Raw genomic sequence first — 22,406 nt, 5'->3', positions numbered from 1 at the left:
TATGATTGGTGTTGTAGTCAAGAAATGCTAGCTCTATTTGCAGATATTATTTTATACCTGACAAAACCAGAAAGAGACATTAAAGTGTTGTGGAACATTTTGAGACACTTTCAGATCCACAAATTAATGAAGCTAAAACAAAGGCAATAGTGGTAAATTATGTACCCACATGTGAATTGGTTCAGCAATATCCATATTTATGGGGACATGATAAAATGAAGTATTTAGGAGTATGGATTAAAAATGATTCTGGTGTGACAGCTAAGGATATGTGGGAAGAGACTTTAACAGATAATACAAAAACTGAGAAAGTGGAAACTTTGTTTTATGGATATGGATAATAAGATACAGAGAGTTAAAATGTTTTAGTCCTATTAGTCTTATACATAGGTCAGACGTATTTTTGTCAACAAGAGGAGAAGTTGTGGATAGCAATTAATAGAGGTGAAGGACTTTATCTGGGAGGGAAAGATGGCAAGAGTCAAGTTGGACAAGCTGATTCTTCCAGTAGAAAGTGGCAGATTGGGATTACCCAGTTTGAAGGGGTATTTCAGAGATGCACTGTTAAGACTCCTAAACATAGCAGAAGCAGAAAACTATCATTCAAAGTGGAAAGGGATGATGATGAAATGGGGGAAGCTTAAGAAGCAAGGAGGGGCTGGGATTTTTGATGCAGGCCTGTTAGGAGAACAGTAATCATCCAGAATATTATATCTGTAAACTAGCAGAAAGGTTCCTAAGAACTAAGCCAACACTGGAATGGAGAAAGGAGATTCTGCCAATATGGATGACAGCAATTAGGGATATAGACAATAGGCAAGAGGGATCTGGAATTTATTGGAGAAAACTGGAAAAGGAGCCAAGGTATTGGAAGCAAATAATTAGAGAAGGAAAGATGCTAGAATGGGAAGATGCCAGAATTTATTTGGCGTGCAGGTTAGAGATTGCCTTCCCTATCAAGGATTGATATCAGAGTATAGCCAAAGAGAAAGAAATAGGGATGTCCAAAATGAAAGACCAGCACTTAGAGTTTTTAGTAGGATCTAGAACAGAAGCTGCCATTAAAAAAAGAATAATTTGTAGAAGATATAAATTATTTCATGATAACTATAAGAATCAGTCAGAGTAGGTTAGGAAGGGTTGAGAAAAGAGATTGGATAAGCAATTCAGAAAGAAACAATGGGAGGACATATGTATGTCTCCCAAATATGCAACAAAGTCTAGAAAATTTAGGATTTTTGCTCTGAAATGTTTACATAGGTATTTTTATACCCCAATTAGATTTCAGAGAAATTTTCCTTAGGAAGACAGCAAATATTGGAGGTGAGACAGGAAAAAAGTGGTAATTGGGAACATATTTTCTGGGAGTGTGGTGAGTTGGCAGACTTTTAAGGATTCTCTGCAAGATATGCTGTCAGAAATGCGGGGTGGGCAGGTTGGTGTGACCTGACCAAGGGAGTGATTTTTCTGAGCTATGATTTAGAATTGGAATTGCCTAGACATGGTAAGGCCTTGCTGTGTCTAGTTATGGTGGCTGCCTAAAAAGGAATTACTAGAAAATGGAAATCAAAATCTAAACCTAAACCAACTAGACTAGAAGTAGTGAATATAGTAACAGAGATAAAACAACTGGAATTGAGGTCTTTAGTGAAGAGTAGGAGCAAACTGTATAGGAAAAAATGGGAATTGTGGAAACAATACATACAGGGGAGGAATGAGGTGTAAAAGAAGGCAGGACTTAAATGAGTTATGTAATGTTTGACTGGAAGTGATTGGGTAGATTGTAAGTAATGTATAATGTTTGCAACTGGGAGTGTCAGTATAGTTTGTGATGTAAAATGCTTGCAACTAGAATTGTGTTGGTGTGGTTTGTTCTCATTGATTTAAATGTACAATTGTGTCGTAAGTGATGGTCTAATAAAGATGGTTCTTGTTTTAAAAAAGGGGGGACAGGAATTGAATAATTTATATAATGTTGCATGGGTTATATGATATATAGCAGTATATGTGAAGTGTAATGTTGTAAACATGAATTTATTAATGCAGTTTGATACTTTTTGTATAAATGTAAATTTACCTGTGTCACAAGTGATAATTCAATAAAGGTGTTTAAAAAAAGAGATCCAACATCATTCCAGGAGATTCCTCTGTGTGTGACTGGAAGCTAGTCTGTATCAGTTCAGAGCACTGTCATTTGGTCTCACCACAGCCCCTTGGGTGTTCACCAAGGTAATGGTAGCCATGACAGCCTACCTCAGGCTACAAGGGATCCAGATCTTCCTGTATTTAGATGATTGGCTTCTAACTGCTACTTCCAGGAAACTACTATTGCAGCATCCGTCATTCCTTCTATATCTAGAAACTCGTTTGGGTATCTCAGTAAATTTCAACAAAATCAAGTTATCCTTTTCTCAGGCCATAGAATTCATAGGCTGCCACATAGCCACAGTACATTAGATTGCAAGACTTGACCTGACATGAGTGAAATCCTTAGTCTGTAGTCCTCCAAGTGATGGAACATCCTCGGCCCTAAGCTCAACTCATTCTGCAACTTTTAGGACTACTTGCTTTCTGTCTAAATCTGGTTCCTTCAGCCAGATACCACATGAAAGTTCTACAGTGGGCAATAGCTGTACAGTGGTGACAAAAGCTACATCCTCTTCAGAGCATGATTTGCCTGACCCAGATCTCCAGAGACCATATTTATTGGCGGTGTTCGTCCAACACAGTTGTTCAGGGCATCCCTTTCTGTCCCCCTGCTCTCAAAGACACAGTCACCATGGACACTTACCTTCTTGGGTGGAGGATTGGGGGGGCATTTCTAAGGCAAGACAGTTCAAGGAATGTCCTCATCAGTTGAAGTTAAACTTCACGTCAGTGTCTTGGAGTTGTAATCAGTCCTCCTTACATTGCAGGCATTTCAGGCCCTCCTGCCCAAAGATGTGACTGTCATACACTCTGACAACATGTCAGTGCCGTAGTGTATCAACAAACAAGGCGAAACATGCTTGTACCCTCTTTGATGGGAAGCCATGAGAGTTTGGCAGTGGACAATGTCTTCAAACCACTTTCTGGTAGCAATGCACATATCTTGGATGTCCAGTATTCTGGTGAGCAACTTGAGCAGAACTATACTGTTGTAATACAAGTGGGGTGTGTCAGCCGAACAGTGGCAGTGGAGATTTTCCTTGCATTTTTATCTTGTTTTTATTGGTGCATAATCTGAAATAGTCATTGGATGTGTGTCAAAGCTTTCAATCAAATTCACATTTTTTTTTGTAAAATATAATTTATGTGTAGCCCAGTTATTGTACCTTTGGCAATAATATGTAAATTATTTTGGAGTTCCTACTATGGAAGTCACATCTTCCATTGCTAAATATGTTCATAATTTTTTTTTCAGAAATCTACCCTCTTTTGTTATGTTTTCTTATGTTCTTCATGTTTCATTGTTGCAGTCATTACATTTGGGTAATCTGCTTGGAGGTTGCCCTCAGTCGGCCTGATTAACAAAGCCTTGGGTCCTGCTTCAGTTGCTGTCCCTTCTTCCATGATGTCAGGTCGTCAGGGGTATAAAACATGGAGCCGACGCCATTACATTGAACCCTCTACATCCTTTCTCTTTACTCTACCCTAATACTATCTTCTTTTCTTCTCTTTTCTCTCTCGATCACTGCTTGATCAAACTATATTCTACTCTCAGTTTATGTACTGTCTCTCTCTCTACTCCTCATATGTAAATATTGTAAATAGCATGTAACCTTAGACCTTCTTCTCATACAGTCAAACCTGCTACTTGAAGGAAACCACTAAATCTATTGTATCTACCTTCATGAATGATGTTTTTTTGAAGTATACTGCGTGTATTTGCTTTTTTACTAACTTTACTAACCTTAGACCTTCTTCTCATACAGTCAAACCTGCTACTTGAAGGAAACTACTAAATCTATTGTATCTACCTTCCTGAATGATGTTTTTTGAAGTATACTGCGTGTATTTGCTTTTTTACTAACTGTATTCAATGTAATGTTATTCCAAATGTATATATTTTATTACTATCTTTTACACAATGTAACTTGGATTGTATTTGCTTTGCTTTTGGAGCTTTTCTCCCCGGGCCTCCACTGAAAATGGGTACGTTCTGGCCCAGTGGACTTCCCCGGTAATCAAACTGGAAATAAATAAATAAATAAATAAATTACATCAGTCTTTCTTGCCGTGCGGTGCCCGAAGCAGAAGCAGTTCGCAAGTGCCGGTCGGCCAACTCCTGAAATTTTAGTTTTCGAGTTTCAGAAGTCTTCAACTAAAAGCTAAGTACCCTGTTGGGGAAACTTTTTCTTACTCCTTACTAATGTCAGTAAAAGTTAATAATTGCAGTACTTGTGGAAAGCAAATGCCTCATAAAGATTTTCATTCGTACTGTATTCCTTGCCTAGGCCCTGACCACAACGTACCTTGCAGTCGGTTTTTTGCTTTATTTAATCAGCGCACTGTTAGTCATCGGTATATTTTTGCCTCTAAATATTTCGGTTCTTGGTTTAATTATCCAGAAATGTCGTCGGTTAGGCATCCGACTACCGGGATTCTGAAAAAAACGCAAAGATAAAGACAGACACAGGCTGCCGAGGTCCAAAACTGCCGACGCTTCTCCTAAGCCAGTTGCCAGTTCGCTGGTACTCAGTGAGGCGCTTTCGCAGCCCCTGATACTCACTACGTCTGATTCTCAGGCCTCTACTGAGACCCATTCGGAGTCCGGTATGCCACGAGATACTTCAACTATGGAACCCATGGATGTCTCTACCTTGGATGGGTCCGGAGCCGCTTTGCAGGCACCGGCTTCTGACGGTGTATTCAGGCCTATGGACTTGCATATTAAATCAATGCCTCCTTCATTACTAAGGCCTAAATCTCGATCCATGTCTAAAAAACCGATGCCTAGGCCTCTATGCCTAAAAAACAAATTATAAAAATGGCTGAAGATCTAATAACTCTAATCAGGGGTAGCCAACCCCCACCTTCTAAGAGGCCTAGGGCTGAGCTTGACTATGAATCTTCTGATCAGGATTCTGTTTTTTCTGACTCTTCTGATGACCTGGATTTGTCCTTACCTACTTATGAGGATTCTGATGCATTTTCTTTTGGGGAAACCTTACATACTCTAAGGGAGCATTTTCACTGGGAAAGCCAGGAATTTTCTGATTTAAAAAAGAAGCTTAAGGATTTCCTTCTCCTACCTCAGAATAGGCCTTTGGCTATTCCTCCTGTACTAGACATTGTTGATGATGCTTTCTCGGAATCCAGTTTGGCCCCTGATTCCATGCCTCCTGCTCCCAGTAAAACTGACAGATACTACAGGGTCCCTGATTCCCAAAAGTTCCTTTCAAAAATCCTACTGCAGATCCAGAGACTATTTAACAGGGACCCAAGGGCATTAAGGCTTCTACTGCTAAAAATCCTACCCCTTCTGATAGTGACTCCAGGGCGCTGGATAGATAGGGTAAAAAGGTTTACACTTCAGCAACCGTGGCCATTAGAGCTTTAAACTGCCAATTTCATATGTTAAAATATCAGCAACATTTTATTGGACTGCTTAAACAGAAAATTATGTTGATTCCTGACTGTGTGGAAAATAAAGACTTACAGGATTTAATGCATTCTGCTGAACAAGTTGGAAAACATACTTTGCAATGTGGTTTTGATTCTTTAGAGGCGTCTTGCAGGGCTGCTGTTACTGGGTCTGTGCTTAGAAGGCATGCTTGGCTTAAGGAGCAGTCTTTGCCTGATCATGTTAAAGCTAAATTGTTGGCTGCTCCTTTAAATCAGGACCGCCTTTTTGGCAACAAGGCTGTAGAAGTTCTTAAAAAGATGGAAGATAAAGCTAAATCTATGCAAACTGTTAAAGATTTTTTACAAGTTCAGCCTCCTAGATTTAGTAGGCACTGGCCCTCTAAGAATTGGTCATTTCCAGTCCCTTCCAGGTCTTCTCAAGCCAAACCCAGACACAGCAAAAACCCCAGGATGTTCATCGTGTTTCACTGTTGCAGTCATTACACTTGGGTTGTCCTGCTGGCAGGCGAGCTGCAGTCGGCCCGAGTTCCAAAGTCTTGGTCCAGCGTCGGTTGCTGTCGCCTCCTCCCTGATGTCAGTGCGCCAGGGGTATAAAAGTTGCAACCGACACCATTTTCTTCAGTCTTTGTTGCCGCGCGGTGCCCGAAGCAAAAGCAGTTCGCAAGTGCCGGTCGGCCGACTCTTGAGATTTTCAAAATTGAGTTTCAGAACCGAAGTCTTCTATAAAGCTAATTACCCCATTGGGGAAACTTTTTCTTGCTCCATACCGATGTCAGTAAAAGTTAATAATTGTATTTCTTGTGGGAAGCAAATACCTCATAAGGACTTTCACTCTTACTGTATTCCTTGCCTAGGCCCTGACCACGACATCACTAGTTGTCGGTCACTGTTTCTGTATTCCTTGCCTGAGCCCTGACCATGACGTCACTAGTTGTCGGTTTTGTGCTAGATTCAATAAACGCACTATTAGACGTCGGTTTGATTTTGCTTTACATTATTTTGGCCGAAGATTTAATTACATAATGCCGTTGGAACAACCGACGACCGGAATCTATAAAAAACGCAAAGACAAAGAAAAGGACAGGCATCCGAGGTCCAAAACCGACGACGAAGCCTCTTCTAGGCCAGTCGCCGGTTCTCAGTGAGGCGCTTTCACAGCCCCTGACACCCGCTACCTCAGAGCCACAGGCCGCAACCGACAGCCACGTGGAGACACCGAGGCCTGTGGAAACTCAAGGTATTGGGCCTACGGAAACTATTCCCTCAGCTGGGTCCGGAGCTGCAGCCATCGGCTTCTGAGGGTGTTTTCAGACCTTCACAGCTTACAATTAAGCCCTCTTCAGCAGCAAAGGCAAAATCAAAAACACCATTAAAGACAAGGAAACAAGTACAGTATTCTCCAGAACAGTCATCCATGCTAAAGAAACAGATGCCTAAAATGGCCAAAGACCTAATTACTTTAATCAGGGGTTCCCATCCCCCTCCTGACAAAAGGCCTAGGCAAGACACTGATTATGATTCCTCTGACCAGGTTTCTATTTCCTCTGACTCCACTTCTGATCAGGAATATTCTCTCCCTCCCTATGAGGACTCTGATCTCCGCCTGAGGATTATTCTTTTGGGGAAACCCTGCACACCATGAGGGAGCATTTCCATTGGGAGAGTCAGGATTATTCAGAATCCAAGAAAAGGCTCAGAGACTTCCTGTTAATGCCCCAGCACAGGCCCCTGGCTATCCCCCCTGTGCTTGATATTGTTGATGATGTTTTTTCTGAATCCAGTCTGTTTCCTGATTCTTTACCCTCTGCACCAGTCAGACGGGTACTACAGAGTCCCTGACTCTCATAAATTTCTTTACAAAAACCCTGCTGCAGACCCAGAAACAATTTCTCAGGGTCCAAAAGGGGTTAAGGCTTCCACTGCTAAAAATCCTGTCCCCTCGGATAGGGATTCCAGAGCTCTGGACAGATGGGGGGAAAAGGTTTACACTTCTGCAACTTTAGCTGTAAGAGCTTTAAACTGTCAGTTTTGCATGCTTAAATACCAACAGTACCTCATGTCATTGTTAAAACAGAAAATGGTTTCAAATACAGAAGGTCCTGACAGTAAAGAAATGCAGGATTTATTGCATGCAGTTGAACAAGTGGGAAAGCACACTCTGCAATGTGGTTTTGATTCATTAGAGGCTTCTTGTAGAGCTGCAGTGACAGGCTCTGTTATTCATAGGCATGCTTGGTTGAAAGAACAAAGTTTACCTGACCATGTTAAAGTAAAATTATTGGATGCTCCATTACAGCATGATACTTTGGTGGTGTTAAGGCAGAAGAGGTGTTAAAGAAAATGGAGGATAAAGCAAAGTCAATGCAGACAGTGAAAGATTTCTTACAGGTTCAACCACCTAGATTTAGCAGAAACTGGCCTTCAAAAAATTGGTCCTTTCCAGTGTCAATCAGGCCACAAAGAGGCAGATACAGACGCCCAAGAGGCAGATCTCAGCCCCAAGGCTCCTACCGACCTAAACAATGGGGTGTTTCAGCCCCAAAAGGAGGGGAAGACAAATCACAACCTTATAGGAAACAGTTCCAATGACTTCCCTCTGCAAATGCCAAGCACTGACCTTTTGACAGCTCCCCTAGGGGGAAAGCCAGCTCTTTTCTCAAAAAATTGGCACATGATCACCCGGGACCAATGGGTGCTGAATTTTGTTTCTCAGGGTTACAGCTTCCACTTCCACACACTTCCAAAACCAAAAGGTATGCCAGACCTGCCACAAAACCAATGGGCAGAGGCACAAAAACAGATTGCTGCTCTTATGGACATGGGAGCTATTCAAAAAGTTCCACAGCAAGAACAGGGACAAGGATTTTATTCAAGACTTTTCTTAGTACCCAGAAAGGACAAAGCCTGGAGACCAATACTGGACCTGTAAATCCTAAACACTTTCCTGGATGTTCCAAAATTCAAAATGTTAACACTTCATCAACTTCTGACCATGCTGGGCAAGAAGGCTTGGCTAGTTACTTTGGACCTCAAGGAAGCATACCTGCATGTTCCAATCAGACAATCTTGCAGAAGATACCTCAGATTCATAGCAAGCTCAATGCATTACCAATTCTCTGCACTGCCCTTTGGCTTATCTACTGCGCCCAGGGTCTTCACAAAATGCCTGGCACCAGTAATTGCATTTTGCAGACAAAAAGGAATTCAAATATATCCTTACTTGGACGACTGCCTTATTCAAGCAGAGAGCAAGGACATTCTTCTAAAGAATCAGGCGTTTGTAAAAAGATTGCTAATTTGCCTAGGGTACACAGTAAACAAAAAGAAATCAAAACTAGTGCCCTCACAAGAGATAATATTCCTGGGTGCAAGCTTAAATACAACTGCCCAGATGGCTTATCTCATGCCAGACAAACAAACGCAACTGACTCATTACTTTCAAATGATGGCAACAAAAACCCAGCTCCCTGCAAGAAAAATTCTGCAGGCCCTGGGCTTCATGGCATCCTGCATTCTACTAATTTCATATGCAAAACTGCATATGAGGAAACTACAGTGGTATCTCAAAAGTGTTTGGACTCAGCATTGTCACAGCCTGGAGACAATCATTACCTTAATTCCCTGCTTACAACAGGAGTTTCGATGGTGGGCCCAGGCTTGTCACCACAACAAGGGATAGCCTTTCACTTTACCCACAGCCGGGCAGACAATAACAACGGATGCATCGGATTATGCCTGGGGGGCACATATGGAAGGAAAATGCATTCAGGGCACGTGGCCCAAGGAACAAATGCATCTTCACATCAATCAAAAAGAGATGCTAGCTGTACAGAATGCCCTGACAGCTTTCAAGGACCTACTACATCCAGGACAACCATTAATAAAGACGGACAGTACCACAGTTATGCGATACATAAACAAGCAAGGGGGCACACATTCCTACCCGCTATGCAGGCAAGCCATGACTTTGTGGAACACTGCACTGACTTATCAAGTACATCTGCAGGCACAATTCCTGCCAAGAACAAAAAATACACTGGCAGACGAACTAAGCAGAAATCTCCAAAATCCTCACAAATGGAAACGAAATCCACAGGTGTTCAGTTTGATAACGAGGAAATGGGGACACCCAGACATAGATCATTTTGCCTCCTCTCACAATTACCAAATACAGAAATTCTGCACAAGAACTTATCACTCTCAAGCATGGAAAGTGGATGCTCTATCATTCAGTTGGAAAGGCCTGGCAGTCTATGCCTTCCCTCCGATGCCTCTCCTTACCAAGGTACTCCTAAAAGTCAGACAAGAAAGGCCAAAAATGATCCTGATTGCCCCAGACTGGCCACGCCAGCACTTGGTTACCCACTCCTAAGGAGCTTGTCTCAAGGCCCAGCTTGGCCTCTACCTCAAATTCCTCATCTTCTGGCACAACAAAACAATCACATTCTGCACAGTCAATTCAGAATCTTAAATCTGGCAGCATGGCAGATAATGCAGCCACTACCTCTCTCTAAAGTTGGTATGGATGTTATTTTAGAAGCCAGAAGGCCCAGCACTAGGAAATCTTATGCAGAAAAATGGAAGAGATTCTGTGCTTGGAACCAGGCACAAGGGCTCGAACCACTGGTCCCTAATATACCTCAGATTTTACAATACCTAACTGAGATGCTGGACAAAGGCCTATCTTTCTCATCAATTAAAATCAGTGCCTCTGCCATTTCAGCTCATTGCAATACGGAACCTCCCATTTTTTCACATCCTCTACTACGACAGTACCCCAGAGGGGCAAAAAATATAAGACCCCCAAGGAGAGCAGCAGTACCAACTTGGGATCTCAATTTTGTTTTAGAAAAACTCACACTGCCTCCATTTGAGCCGGCCAGCACAGCTGATCTAAAATTCTTATCATGGAAAACTGCTCTGATCCTAGCAATAACTTCAGCAAGAAGAGTCTCAGAGTTACAGGCATTAATGGCTGTGGAACCTTTCATCATTTTTCATCAGGACAGGGTCTCACTTAGGACAAACCCAACATTCATGCCAAAAGTGGTCTCCAATGAGGCCTTGAACCAAACCATTCATTTGCCTCCTTTCAACCCAAATCCACAAAATAAAGGGGAGAAACTTTTGCCCTCTTTGGATATAGACAGACAGCTACGATTTTACCTGGACAAAACAAAAGCTTTCTAAAAAACAGAGCAACTGTTTGTAGCTTATGCTGCAGGATCACAAGGAAAGCCTATTACAAAGCAGACAATTTCAAAATGGATAGGCCACTGCATCCGCTTCTGTTATGCACAGTATGGCAAGTCAGTGCCTAAGGGCATTAGGCCTCATTCTACCAGAGCAGCAGCCACTTCAACAGCTTTTCTTAGAGGAGTACCAACCAAAGACATTTTAGAAGCTGCAACCTGGTGCTCAGTGCACACTTTCACCAAGCACTACCACTTACCTCTCTACTCTAAATCCAGAGCAGGCTTTGCCACTGCAGTTCTGCAGGGCCTGGTAGCCTCTCCACATCCAATTGAGACCCAGCCACCCAACCTCAGCTTTGGGATTCTACCCAAGTGTAATGACTGCAACAGTGAAACACGATGAACATAGTACAGTTGTGTACCTACCATAAATGTAGATGTTCGAGTGTATTCACTGTTGCAGTCCAGGTTACCCACCCACCATCCCCCTTTTTATTGCTGGGACTTTTCTGTACTTCTCAACTCTATACAACCTATGTGGTGTATTTGCTTGTAGATGAAGAAAATGTTTGTAGTAATATATACATGTTTTTTGGCATATTTTTATCTTTCCAGCCTTCCTATATGGGGGCACCTGACATCTGGGGCAAGAAATACTGAAGAAAATGGCGTCGGTTGCAACTTTTATACCCCTGGCACACTGATGTCAGGGAAGAGGCGACAGCAGCCAACACCGGACCAAGACTTTGGAACTCGGGCCGACTGCGGGTCGCCTGCCAGCAGGATATAACCCAAGTGTAATGACTGCAACAGTGAATACACAAGAACATCTACATTTATGGTAGATACACAACTGTACTTTTCAGTCCCAGGGGATTCTCTGAACTAAGCAGTGGGGGGCATCCACTTCAAAGCCTGGGAATAACAAGACTCTCCCCCCCCCCCCCCCATGGTACACTGCCTCAATGACTTCCTTTTAAAATTTCCAAGCACTTATCTTCTGACTGCCCCTTTGGGGGTAAAGATTGCTCTTCATGCAAAAAACTGGGAGCTCATTACCCAGGACAAATGGGTTTTAAATATAGTATCCCAGGGATACAGATTTCACTTCCACACGTTGCCAATGCCAAATGGGTGGCCAGGCCTATCCCCAAATCAGTGGGCAGAGGCTCAAAAACAAGTACTTTCTCTCTTAAGCATGGGGGTTATTCAACTGTGACCAGACGAGGAAAAGGGACAAGGTTTCTACTCGAGACTTTCCTGGTACCCAGAAAAGACAAATCATGACATCCTATCCTGGACCTGTCTACTCTAAACACCTTTCTGGAGTTTCCAAAATTCAAGATGCTGACTCTTCACCAATTACTTCCTATGCTAGGCAAAGACGCCTGGTTGGCAACACTAGATTTAAAAGAAGCATACCTGCACATCCCAATCAGGGAATCTTGCAGATGATACCTACACTTCAAAGCAGGCTACACACGCTATCAGTTCTCTGCACTGCCCTTTGGCTTATCTACTGCGCCCAGGGTATTCACAAAGTGCCTAGCTTCAGTTATTGCATTTTACAGGCAAAGAAGTATTCAAGTATACCCATACCTGAACGATTGTCTAATTCAGGCAGAAAGCCAGGACATACTTTTAAATCATCTGGCCGTTGTAAAAAGGGTTCTAACTTGTCTGGGGTACACCATAAACAAAATGAAATCACAACTGGTACCCTGTCAACAAGTTACATTCCTGCAAGAAAGCTTGAATACAACTTCCCAGATGGCATACCTCACGCCAGAAAAGCAAATTAATTTGACAACCTTCTTCAAACAAGTGGCCACAAAAACCCTGCTATCTGCAAGACAAATACTGCAAGCCTTGGGGTTCATGGCCTCCTGCATTCTTCTTATTCCATATGCAAGACTGCATATGAGGAAACTACAGTGGTATCTAAAAAGCATATGGAGTCAGCATTCTCACAGCCTAGAAACAATGATTCCTATGATACCTTGCCTACGCCTAGAGTTCCTTTGGTGGGCAGAGGCCTGCCACCAAAACAAGGGGCTGCCTTTCACACCACCCCCTGCCGCCCAAACCCTAACAACAGATGCATCAGACTATGCATGGGGTGCTCACCTGGCAGGGACGTGCATTCAGGGCAAATGAAACCCAAGTCAAATGCACCTGCATATCAATCAAAAAGAAATGTTAGCTGTACAGAGTGCTCTGACAGCCTTCAAGGACCACTTTCTTCCAGGACAATTAATGGTAAAGACGGACAACATCACTGTTATGTGGTACATAAACAAGCAGGGGGTACCCATTCTTACCCCCTCTGCAGACTAGCCATGGCATTGTGGAACACAGCCTTGAGCTACCAAGTGCATCTGCAAGCTCAATTCATGCCAGGAAAACTAAATTTGTTTTATTTATTTATTTATTTTACATTTGTTAACCGGGCTAGTCTAGCTGGATATATGTCCATTTTCAGTAGAGGCCCGGGGAGAAAAGCTCCACAGATACTAAATTACAAGGAGACAAATTATAAAATAAATTCAGTACAAAAAGAATATACGTTTAGTAACACAAAAAAAAAAAAACTAAATTTCTAAGGAACACACTCAAAATATTATTATTCAGTAAAACATTGCAAAACAATTACGATTAGCAACATATATTTGATAATCCGTTGGAGAGAAAAAAGTAGAATGGGAGACTCAGAAAGGAGTTACAGAAGAAATACAAAGGCAGAAGAGAGAAAGAGGCAAAAGTGTAGAGTGGAAAAGAGTATTGTGATAGAAAAAAGGAGGAGAGGGTAGGAGGAAATACACTGGCAGACGGACTAAACAGAAACCTCATGGACCCACACAAGTGGAAACTGGACCCGAAGATTTTCAACATGTTGACAAACAAATGGGAGAACCCAGATATAGACCTGTTTGCCTCCCCCCAAAACTACCAGTTGGACAAATTTTGCACAAGGACTCCCCACAAACAAGCTTGGAAACTAGATGCTCTGTCCTTCAGCTGGAAAAACCTATCAGTTTATGCCTTTCCTCCTCTGCCTGTCCTCTCCAAAGTACTGCTAAAGATCAAACAGGACAAACCAAGGGCGATTTTGATTGCACCAGACTGGCAACGCCAACACTGCAACCCCCTCTTGCGCAGTGTGTCACTGTTAGCCCTATGGCACCTGCCTCTGACCCCTAACCTGTTGTCTCAGCAGGAGAACCAGATTCTGCACCCTCAGCTTCAAACCTTGAACCTAGCAGCTTGGCTAATTACCTAATCTCTCCTTTACCATCCCTCAGAAAACCAGTGATGGATAACATTTTAGAGGCAAAGAGGCCGAGTACTAGAAAATCTTATGCTGAAAAATGGAAAAGATTCTGTGCCTGGAACCAATCTCAAGGGATGATCACAGCAGCGCCCAACTTACCTTAGATTTTACAATACTTAACTGAGATGCTTCACAAGGGCCTTTCTTTTTCCTCCATCGAAATTCACACCTCAGCCATTTCAGCTCATTATAACACAGAACCTCCCCTCTTCTCTCATCCACTGCTCAGGCAGTTCTTCAGAAGGGCCAAACATTTAAGACCACCCAGGAGAGCACCAACTCCAGCCTGGGACCTTAACTTTGTATTGGAGAAACTCACTCTTCCTTCTTTCTAGCCAGCTGCTAGTGCAGATTTAAAATTCCTTTCTTGGAAAACAGCCTTCCTTTTAGCAATCACTTCAGCAAGAAGGGTATCTGAATTACAGGCCCTTATGGCAGTGGAGCCTTTCATCATCTTTCTTGTGGACAAGGTGTCCTTTAGAACCAATCCCTCCTTCATGCCCAGTGGGGTATCCAGTGTGGCTGTCAATCAATCCATTCATTTGCCAACCTTCTTTCCTAATCCACAGAACAAAGGGGAACGGATACAATTCATGCCTCGGCCATTTCAGCTCATTACAATACTGAACCACCCCTTTTCTCTCATCCACTGCTGAAGCAGTTCCTCCGAGGGGCCAAAAACGATCACCCAGGAGAGCCCCTACCCCAGCCTGGGACCTTAACTTTGTATTGGAAAAGCTCACTCTACCTCCCTTCGACCCAGCTGCAAGTGCAGAGTTGAAATTCCTTTCTTGGAAAATGGCTTTCCTTCTAGCCATCACTTCAGCAAGAAGGGTGTCTGAATTACAGGCCCTCATGGCTGTGGAGCCTTTCATCATCTTTCATGCGGACAGGATGTCCCTCAGGACCAATCCCTCATTCATGCCCAAGGTGGTATCCAGTGTGGTCCCTTAATCAGTCCATTCATTTGACAACTTTCTTTTCTAATGCACAAAACAAAGGGGAACGAATACTGCACCCCTTGGATGTGCACAGACAACTTAGATTTTACTTGGACAGGACTAAACTTCTCAGAAAATCTGAACAGCTGCTGGTTGCATTTGCTGCAGGGGCACAGGGGAAAGCTATTTCAAAGCAAACCATTTATAAGTGGATTGGCCATTGTATTCATTTCTGCTATAAGCATCATGGAAAATCTACCCCACACGGGATAAGACCACATTCAACCAGGGCTGCATCTACCTCTACAGCCTTTCTCAGAGGTGTCCCTACCAGAGACATCCTAGAAGCTACTACCTGGAGTTCTGTACATATCTTCAGCAAGCATTACCACTTGCCAGTTTCTTCTAAATCCAGAGCTGGCTTTGCCACTGCAGTCTTGCAGGGCCTTATAGCTGGTCCTAATGCTATCTAATTGACTCCTCCCATCCTTCGCTTTTGGAATCTACCCAAATGTGATGACTGCAACAGTGAAACACAAAGAACATAGTACAGTTGTGTACACTTACCATAAAAGTAGATGTTCGAGTGTATTCACTGTTGTAGTCCTGGTTACCCTCTCTCCAGCCCCTTGACTTCTATTGTCTATACCTCTTTTCTTGTTTACTATGGTTAAAGCTTTCTGGTGTATTTGCTGTTTGTGTAACCTTGTATATAATATCTTCCCATTATGGGGGCACCTGACATCTGGGGCAAGAAAAACTAATAAAATGGCGTCTGCTGCATGCTTTATGCCCCTGACTACCTGACATCATGGAAGATGAGACAGCAGCCGACGCAGGACCCAAGACCTTGTTAATCAGGTCGACTAAGGGCTACTGCAAGCAGATAACCCAAATGTGGTGACTGCAACAGTGAATACACTCGAACATCTACATTTATGGTAAGTGTACACAACTGTACTTTTCTTAGTTTTTAGGTAGTTAGGTAGTTTGTAGTAGTTTGTCCCCCCCCCCCCCTCAGCTTTCTGTGTGCTTGTCGGAGAGTGTGGTGAGTGGAGTGTGTTTTTTAAAGTTTGTTCTTGTTGTTTAGTGGGATATGTCGGATCTCCCTTAACAAGTCTTCAAGAGATGCACTGTGTGTGGCCACAAATTGTCACCTGCTGATGGCCATACTCTTTGTGTGCTTTGGGTGCGGCCCATTTAGCCACTGATTGCTCTATTTGCTCTGGTTTCAGCCTGCGCACCCTTAAGGATTGGCGGGCCAAATTAGTTATGAAGGGCCTGCTCCCTTCTACGGAGGTGGCTGCCTCCTCTTCTGCTTCGGTCACAGCTGTTGCTATGACTGCCTCTCCTTCTACTTCTGTCCTTCCTTCTCCTCCCTCCCAGGCTGGGACTCATCTTCCTGCCTCTAAGCCTGTGGAAGCAGAGCGTAGAAAAGGCAGAGAGAAGACGAGAAAGAGGTCCCCGGTCCTTTTGGCACCGACCGGAACGCCTATCAGAAGTCAGTCTAGGCACCGTGACTCCCCTTGGCTTCGATCTCCTAAATTTTCTCCGGAGTCAGAAGAGCTGAGACCAACCCTCTAGAGTCTTGGTTCCTCGACCCACCAGGTCGGAGTCCATGGCTTCGTCGTGGTCCACCCACAGTATTTCTGAAGTCGACATGGATAAAATGATGCGGAGATCTTTTCGCACAGAAATTCAGATGGGAGTCTTGCCAGCCCCCACTCCCTCTGGAGAGGGAGCTTGTTTCCCTTCTTTACACCTATATCTCCTTCTCCGATCTGACCCTCGGTTTTGGGGTACATGGATCCGAGAGCGCCCCTAGTCAGGGGGTCGTCGCTGACGGTACCTGTCTCCTCAACACCGGCAGCTACCTGGAGCGTGTCTGATTTGACTAGTTCGGATCCAAGTGGCTGTCGGAGCCGGAGCCTGGGTGTCAGATCCGAGGGGGTGGAGCTCTTTCCATCGCCTCCTTCTTTGGTCACAGCCCTTTTCCTCGGAGTGCCATCTACTTCGGGCCCGGCTCCAATTCTCATGTCGGACCTGGGGAGAGCAGTTCCCTTAATGGTGTCCCAGAAGCTCACTCTCCTTCGGCGTTCGACGTTGTGGGAAGTGTTCTCTCCAATGGATCGAGGCCCCTGACTGTATCTTCGGACTCCACCCCGACTCCTCCTGCTTTGTGTGTGAATCCCATTATTTTACCACAGGGACAGCCCATGCTCGAGGACCCCCAGAGTTCCCTCCGGAAAGCCCCACAGGAGGGGATCCTCGCAAGCATACATGCAAGAGGAGGCACTTGGACTCCTCCCCTGAGTCCCTCACCGAGGACACAGATTTGGATGATGGGGAAGGTTCCCCCAGATCACCTCCTGAGGATGTCTTTTTTAGAGACATCATGGAAATCTTGCACCAGCGGGGAGGTTGGTCCGCCCCAAAACCTTCCTCGGATGAATCCGTGTTCCTGGAGGCTTTCAGTACAGGCCCAGTCTGTTTCTGAGTGTTTCCTCCCCGGATCCTTTAGTGGACTTGGTCACCTTGTGGACTTGGAAGGAGCCGGACACCGTGGAACCAATACCTAAACACCGGGAAAAAATATTGAGCCCCCCTACAGACAGACCGGCTTGGAATAAAGGGTCCCCTGTAGACGCTATGGTGGTAGCAGCCACCAGCATAAAGGAACTAGCCTAGGAGAGTTCCTCAGACCATCCTGACTGTGAGTCTAGGATGATGGACTGCCTAGGAAAGCAGGTTTATGCGTCAGCGACCATTTCTATCAGGGAGCTGAACTATCTGGCCCATGTTACTAGACTACAGGGTGACCTGGTTAAGGAACTGGCTGAGTCTCCCCCAAAGTCCATGTCGCAGGAGGACAGAGCTACGTTCTCCACAAGGATGGATACCTTGACAGCAGTTTCAAACACGTCTATGTGACTCCTCTCACACGCGACTGAAGGAGCCTCTAGGGCGGCTGGGTCCGGCGTGTCCATGAGCCGTAACGCCTGACTCAGATTATGTTAGTTCAAGGAACCCTTCAAGGCATCTTTTGCAAATGCCCTGTATGACGGCTCTTTCCTCTTTGGTAAGACCATCCGAGGGACCTTGGTCCACAGTGAGAAAGATGGGAAGACACTGTTTGCCGTCAGAATCCACTTCACGAACCCTCAAAGATCCTTTTCCCAAAATCAGTGAAGGCAAAAGAAGATGTGGTTCCGGAAGTCTCAGTATTCCCAGGACATTCAAGGCTCTTCTTCCCCTAGAGGCAGAGGGGGACAGGATTGATGTCGGCCGAGAGACAGAGGGGGGGGGGGTCCGAAGAATTTTGGATGTTCTTCGTGTTTCACTGTTGCAGTCATTACATTTGGGTTATCTGTTTGCAGTAGCCCTCAATCTTTGGTCCTGTGTTGGTTGCTGTCCCTTCTTCCATGACGTCAGGTCATCAGGGGTATAAAACATGCTGCCAGCGCCATTACCCCAGTCTTTCTTGCCGTACGGTGCCTGAAGCAGATGCAGATGTTCTTCGTGTTTCACTGTTGCAGTCATTACATTTGGGTAATCTGCTGGCAGGTTGCCTTCATTCAGCCTGAATTCCAAAGTCTTGGGTCCTGCGTCGGTTGCTGCCTTCTCTTCCATGACGTCAGGTTGTCAGGGGTATAAAACATGCAGCCAATGATATTTTCTTTAGTCTTTCTTGCCGCATGGTGCCCGAAGCAGAAGCATTTCGCAAGTGCCGGTCGGCTGACTACTGAAATATTTGAGTTTGAGTTTCAGAACCGAAGTCTTCACTAAAGCTAAGTACCCCATTGGGGAAACTTTTTTCTTGCTTTTTACTGATGTCAGAAAAAGTTAATAATTGTATTACTTGTGGGAAGCAAATACCTCATAAGGATTTCCGTTTATACTGTATTCCTTGCTTGGGCCCTGATCACAACGTGCCTGGCTGTTGGTTTTGTGCTAGATTTAACCAACGCACTATTAAGCGTCTGTATATTTTTGCATCTAAGTATTTTGGAAATGGAGTTAACTACCCAGAAATGTGTCAGATAGCAATCCGACTACCGGAGTACATAAAAAATGCAAAGAAAAGGACAGAGAAAGGCAGTCGAGACCCAAAACTGACGACAAAGCCTCTAAGCCAGTCGCCGGTTCACTGGTACTCAGTGAGGCGCTTTCGCAGCCCCTGATACCCGCTACCTTCGAGTCACAGGCCTCTACCGACACCCATGTGGAGTCCGGCATGCCACAAGATACTCAAGGTATTGGACCGACAGATGTATCTCCCTCAGATGGTTCCGGAGCCGCTGAGTAGGCACCGGCTTCTGAGGGTGTATTCAGACCTCAACATTTTTATATCAAACCGACGAAAGCTGCAAAACCAAAGGCAAAGACACCTTCTAAAACTAAAAAACTGATGCCTGAGCCATGTGCACAGGCCTCTATGTTGATGATCAGAATGGCTGAAGACCTTATTACCTTGATCAGGGGTACCCATCCCCCACCAGATAAGAGGCCTAGGCAAGACACTGACTATGAATCTTCAGATCAGGTTTCTATTTCTTCTGATTCTTCTTCTGATCAGGAATTATCTTTACCTCCCTATGAGGATTCTGATGCTGAGGAGTCTGTTCCATCTGCATCTCCTCCTGAGGATTATTCATTTGGAAAAACCTTGCATACTTTGAGGGAGCATTTCCACTGGGAGAGTCAAGACTTCTCAGAATCAAAAAAGAGGCTCAGGGATTTCCTTCTTCTCCCTCAGCACAAGCCTTTAGTCATTCCTCGTTTTAGACATTGTGGATAATGTGTTTTCGGAGTCAAGCCTGACCCCTGACTCTTTACCTCCGGCTTCCAGTAAGCCTGACAGGTATTACAGGGTCCCTGACTCATAAATTTTTATTTAGAAACCAAATTTTTATTTAGAAACCCTGCTGTTGATCCTGAAACTATTTCACAGGGTCCAAAGGGAGTTAAGGCCTCAACAGCAAAAAACCCTACCCCCTCCGACAGAGATTCAAGGGCACTGGACAGATGGGGGAAAAAAAGGTTTATACATCTGCAACCTTGGCAATCAGGGCCTTAAACTGTCAATTTCATATGCTTAAGTACCCAACAACATGTTAGGGATTGCTGAAACAGAAAACAATGTTGATTTCAGAATGTGCAGAAAATAAGGAATTACAGGAATTATTGCATGCAGCTGAACAGGTTGGAAAGCATAATTTGCAATGTGGTTTTGATTCTTTAGAGGCCTCCTTCAGGGCCGCAGTTACTGGATCTGTGATTAGGAGGCATGCCTGGTTAAAGGAACAACATTTGCCTGATCATGTTAAAGCTAAATTGCTAGATGCACCTTTACAGCATGATTCTCTGTTTGGTATTAAGGCAGAAGTGGTTTTAAAGAAAATGGAAAACAAAGCTAAGTCTATGCAAACTGTTAAAGATTTCTTACAAGTGCAGCCACCTAGATTCAGTAGACACTGGCCTCCAAAAAACTGGTGCTTTCCTGTGTCAGACAGAGCTCAAAGGGACAAATCCAGATGCCCTAAGGTACCAGGCTCAAGACTCATACAGGTCAAAGGAATGGGGCACATCCATCTCCAAATCTGGAGGAGATAAAGTGCAAACCTACAGAAAGCAATCCCAATGACCTCCCTCTGCCTACACCAAGCACTTATCTTTTGGCAGCACCAATAGGGGAAAAATTAGCACTTTTTGCCCAAAATTGACAGTTAATAACCCAGGACAAGTGGGTACTAAACATCGTATCACAGGGATACAGATTCCATTTCCACACTCTGCCAATGTCAAATGGGTGGCCAGATCTGCCAAAAAAACAATGGGCAGAAGCACAGAAACAGGTTACGTCCCTCATGGATATGGGGGCCATTCAGACAGTTCCAGAACAGGAAAAAGGACAAGGTTTTTACTCAAAACTGTTTGGTACCCAGAAAGGACAAGGCCTGGTGGCCAGTACTGGATTTATCGATTTTGAACACATACCTGAACATTCCAAAATTCAGAATGCTCACTTTACAACAGCTTCTGCCCATGCTGGGCAAGAATGCTTGGCTGTTGACTTTAGACCTTAAAGAGGCATACCTGCATGTCCCAATAAAACAATCGCGCAGAAGATACCTCCGATTCAAGGCTGACTTAATGCATTACCAATTCTCTGCACTGCCCTTTGGCTTATCTACTGCGCCCAGGGTCTTTACTAAGTGCTTGGCACCAGTAATTGCATTTTTCAGACAAAGAAGTATTCAAATATATCATTACTTGGACGACTGTCTCATTCAAGTAGAGAACAAGGACACACTTCTACGACACCTGGCGTTTGTGGAAAGGCTTTTAACATGCCTAGGCTACACAATAAACGAAAATAAATCACAACTGGTACCCTCTCAAAAGATAACATTTGTGGGTGCAAGCTTGAATACAACTGCCCAGATGGGCTTACCTCATGCCAGACAAACAAAGGCAACTGACTACTTACTTCAAATTGATGGCAACAAAATCCCAGTCTTCTGCAAGACAAATTCTGCAGGCTCTGGCCTCCTGCATCCTACTAATTCCATATGCAAGACTGCATATGAGGAAACTTCAATGGTACCTAAAAAGTTTATGGAGTCAACATTCACACAGTCTGGAAATGATGATTCCTCTCATCTCCTGCCTGCAACAGGAGTTTCTATGGTGGGCAAAGGCCTGTCACCAAAACATGGGACGGCCCTTCAATCTACCCCCTGCCAGCCAAACCTTAACAGGCGCATCAGATTATGCCTGGGGGGCCCACATGGCAAGAAGATGCATTCAGGGCATATGGGCACCAGATCAAATGCATCTACATTATCAACCAGAAAGAGATGCTAGCTGTTCAAATTGCCCTAACAGCCTTCCAGGACTTACTTCATCCAGGACAACTACTGATAAAGACGGACAACACCACAGTCATGTGGTATATAAACAAGCAAGGGGGCACACACTCATACCCCCTTTGCAGATTAGCCATGGCACTGTGGGACACAGCTTTGACCTACCAAATAAATCTTCAAGCTCAATTCCTGCCAGGAAAACAAAACGCTCTGGCAGATGATTTAAGCAGAAACCTTATGGATCCTCATGAGTGGAAACTAAATCCACAAGTCTTCAGCATGATAGCAGAGAAATGGGGGAGCCCAGACATAGACCTATTTGCCTCTCCTCAAAATTATCAACTGAAAAGATTCTGCACAAGGACTTATCACAGACAAGCATGGAAAGTGGACGCCCTATTCATCATTTGGAAAAACCTATCAGTTTACGCCTTTCCTCCTCTGCCTCTTCTACCCAAGGTTCTCCTAAAAGTCAGACAGGAGAAACCAAAGATGATATTAA

The 22,406-nt window shown here is 44.2% G+C and overlaps 1 protein-coding gene across 1 annotated transcript in view; it reads left to right on the top strand.

Annotated features, from left to right (window-relative positions):
• SETDB1 (SET domain bifurcated histone lysine methyltransferase 1) overlaps nucleotides 1-22,406 on the top strand; it is a gene marked incomplete in the record, with an annotated part of 3,089,600 nt that overhangs the window by 2,998,215 nt on the left and 68,979 nt on the right.

Source organism: Protopterus annectens, chromosome 8.part0 (genome assembly GCF_019279795.1).
Source record: "Protopterus annectens isolate FY-2018-M chromosome 8.part0, PAN1.0, whole genome shotgun sequence".
In the NCBI taxonomy this organism is placed as follows: domain Eukaryota; kingdom Metazoa; phylum Chordata; order Ceratodontiformes; family Protopteridae; genus Protopterus; species Protopterus annectens.
Note: the sequence above shows the minus strand (reverse complement) of the source record. Positions and strands in the feature narration are given on the sequence as shown.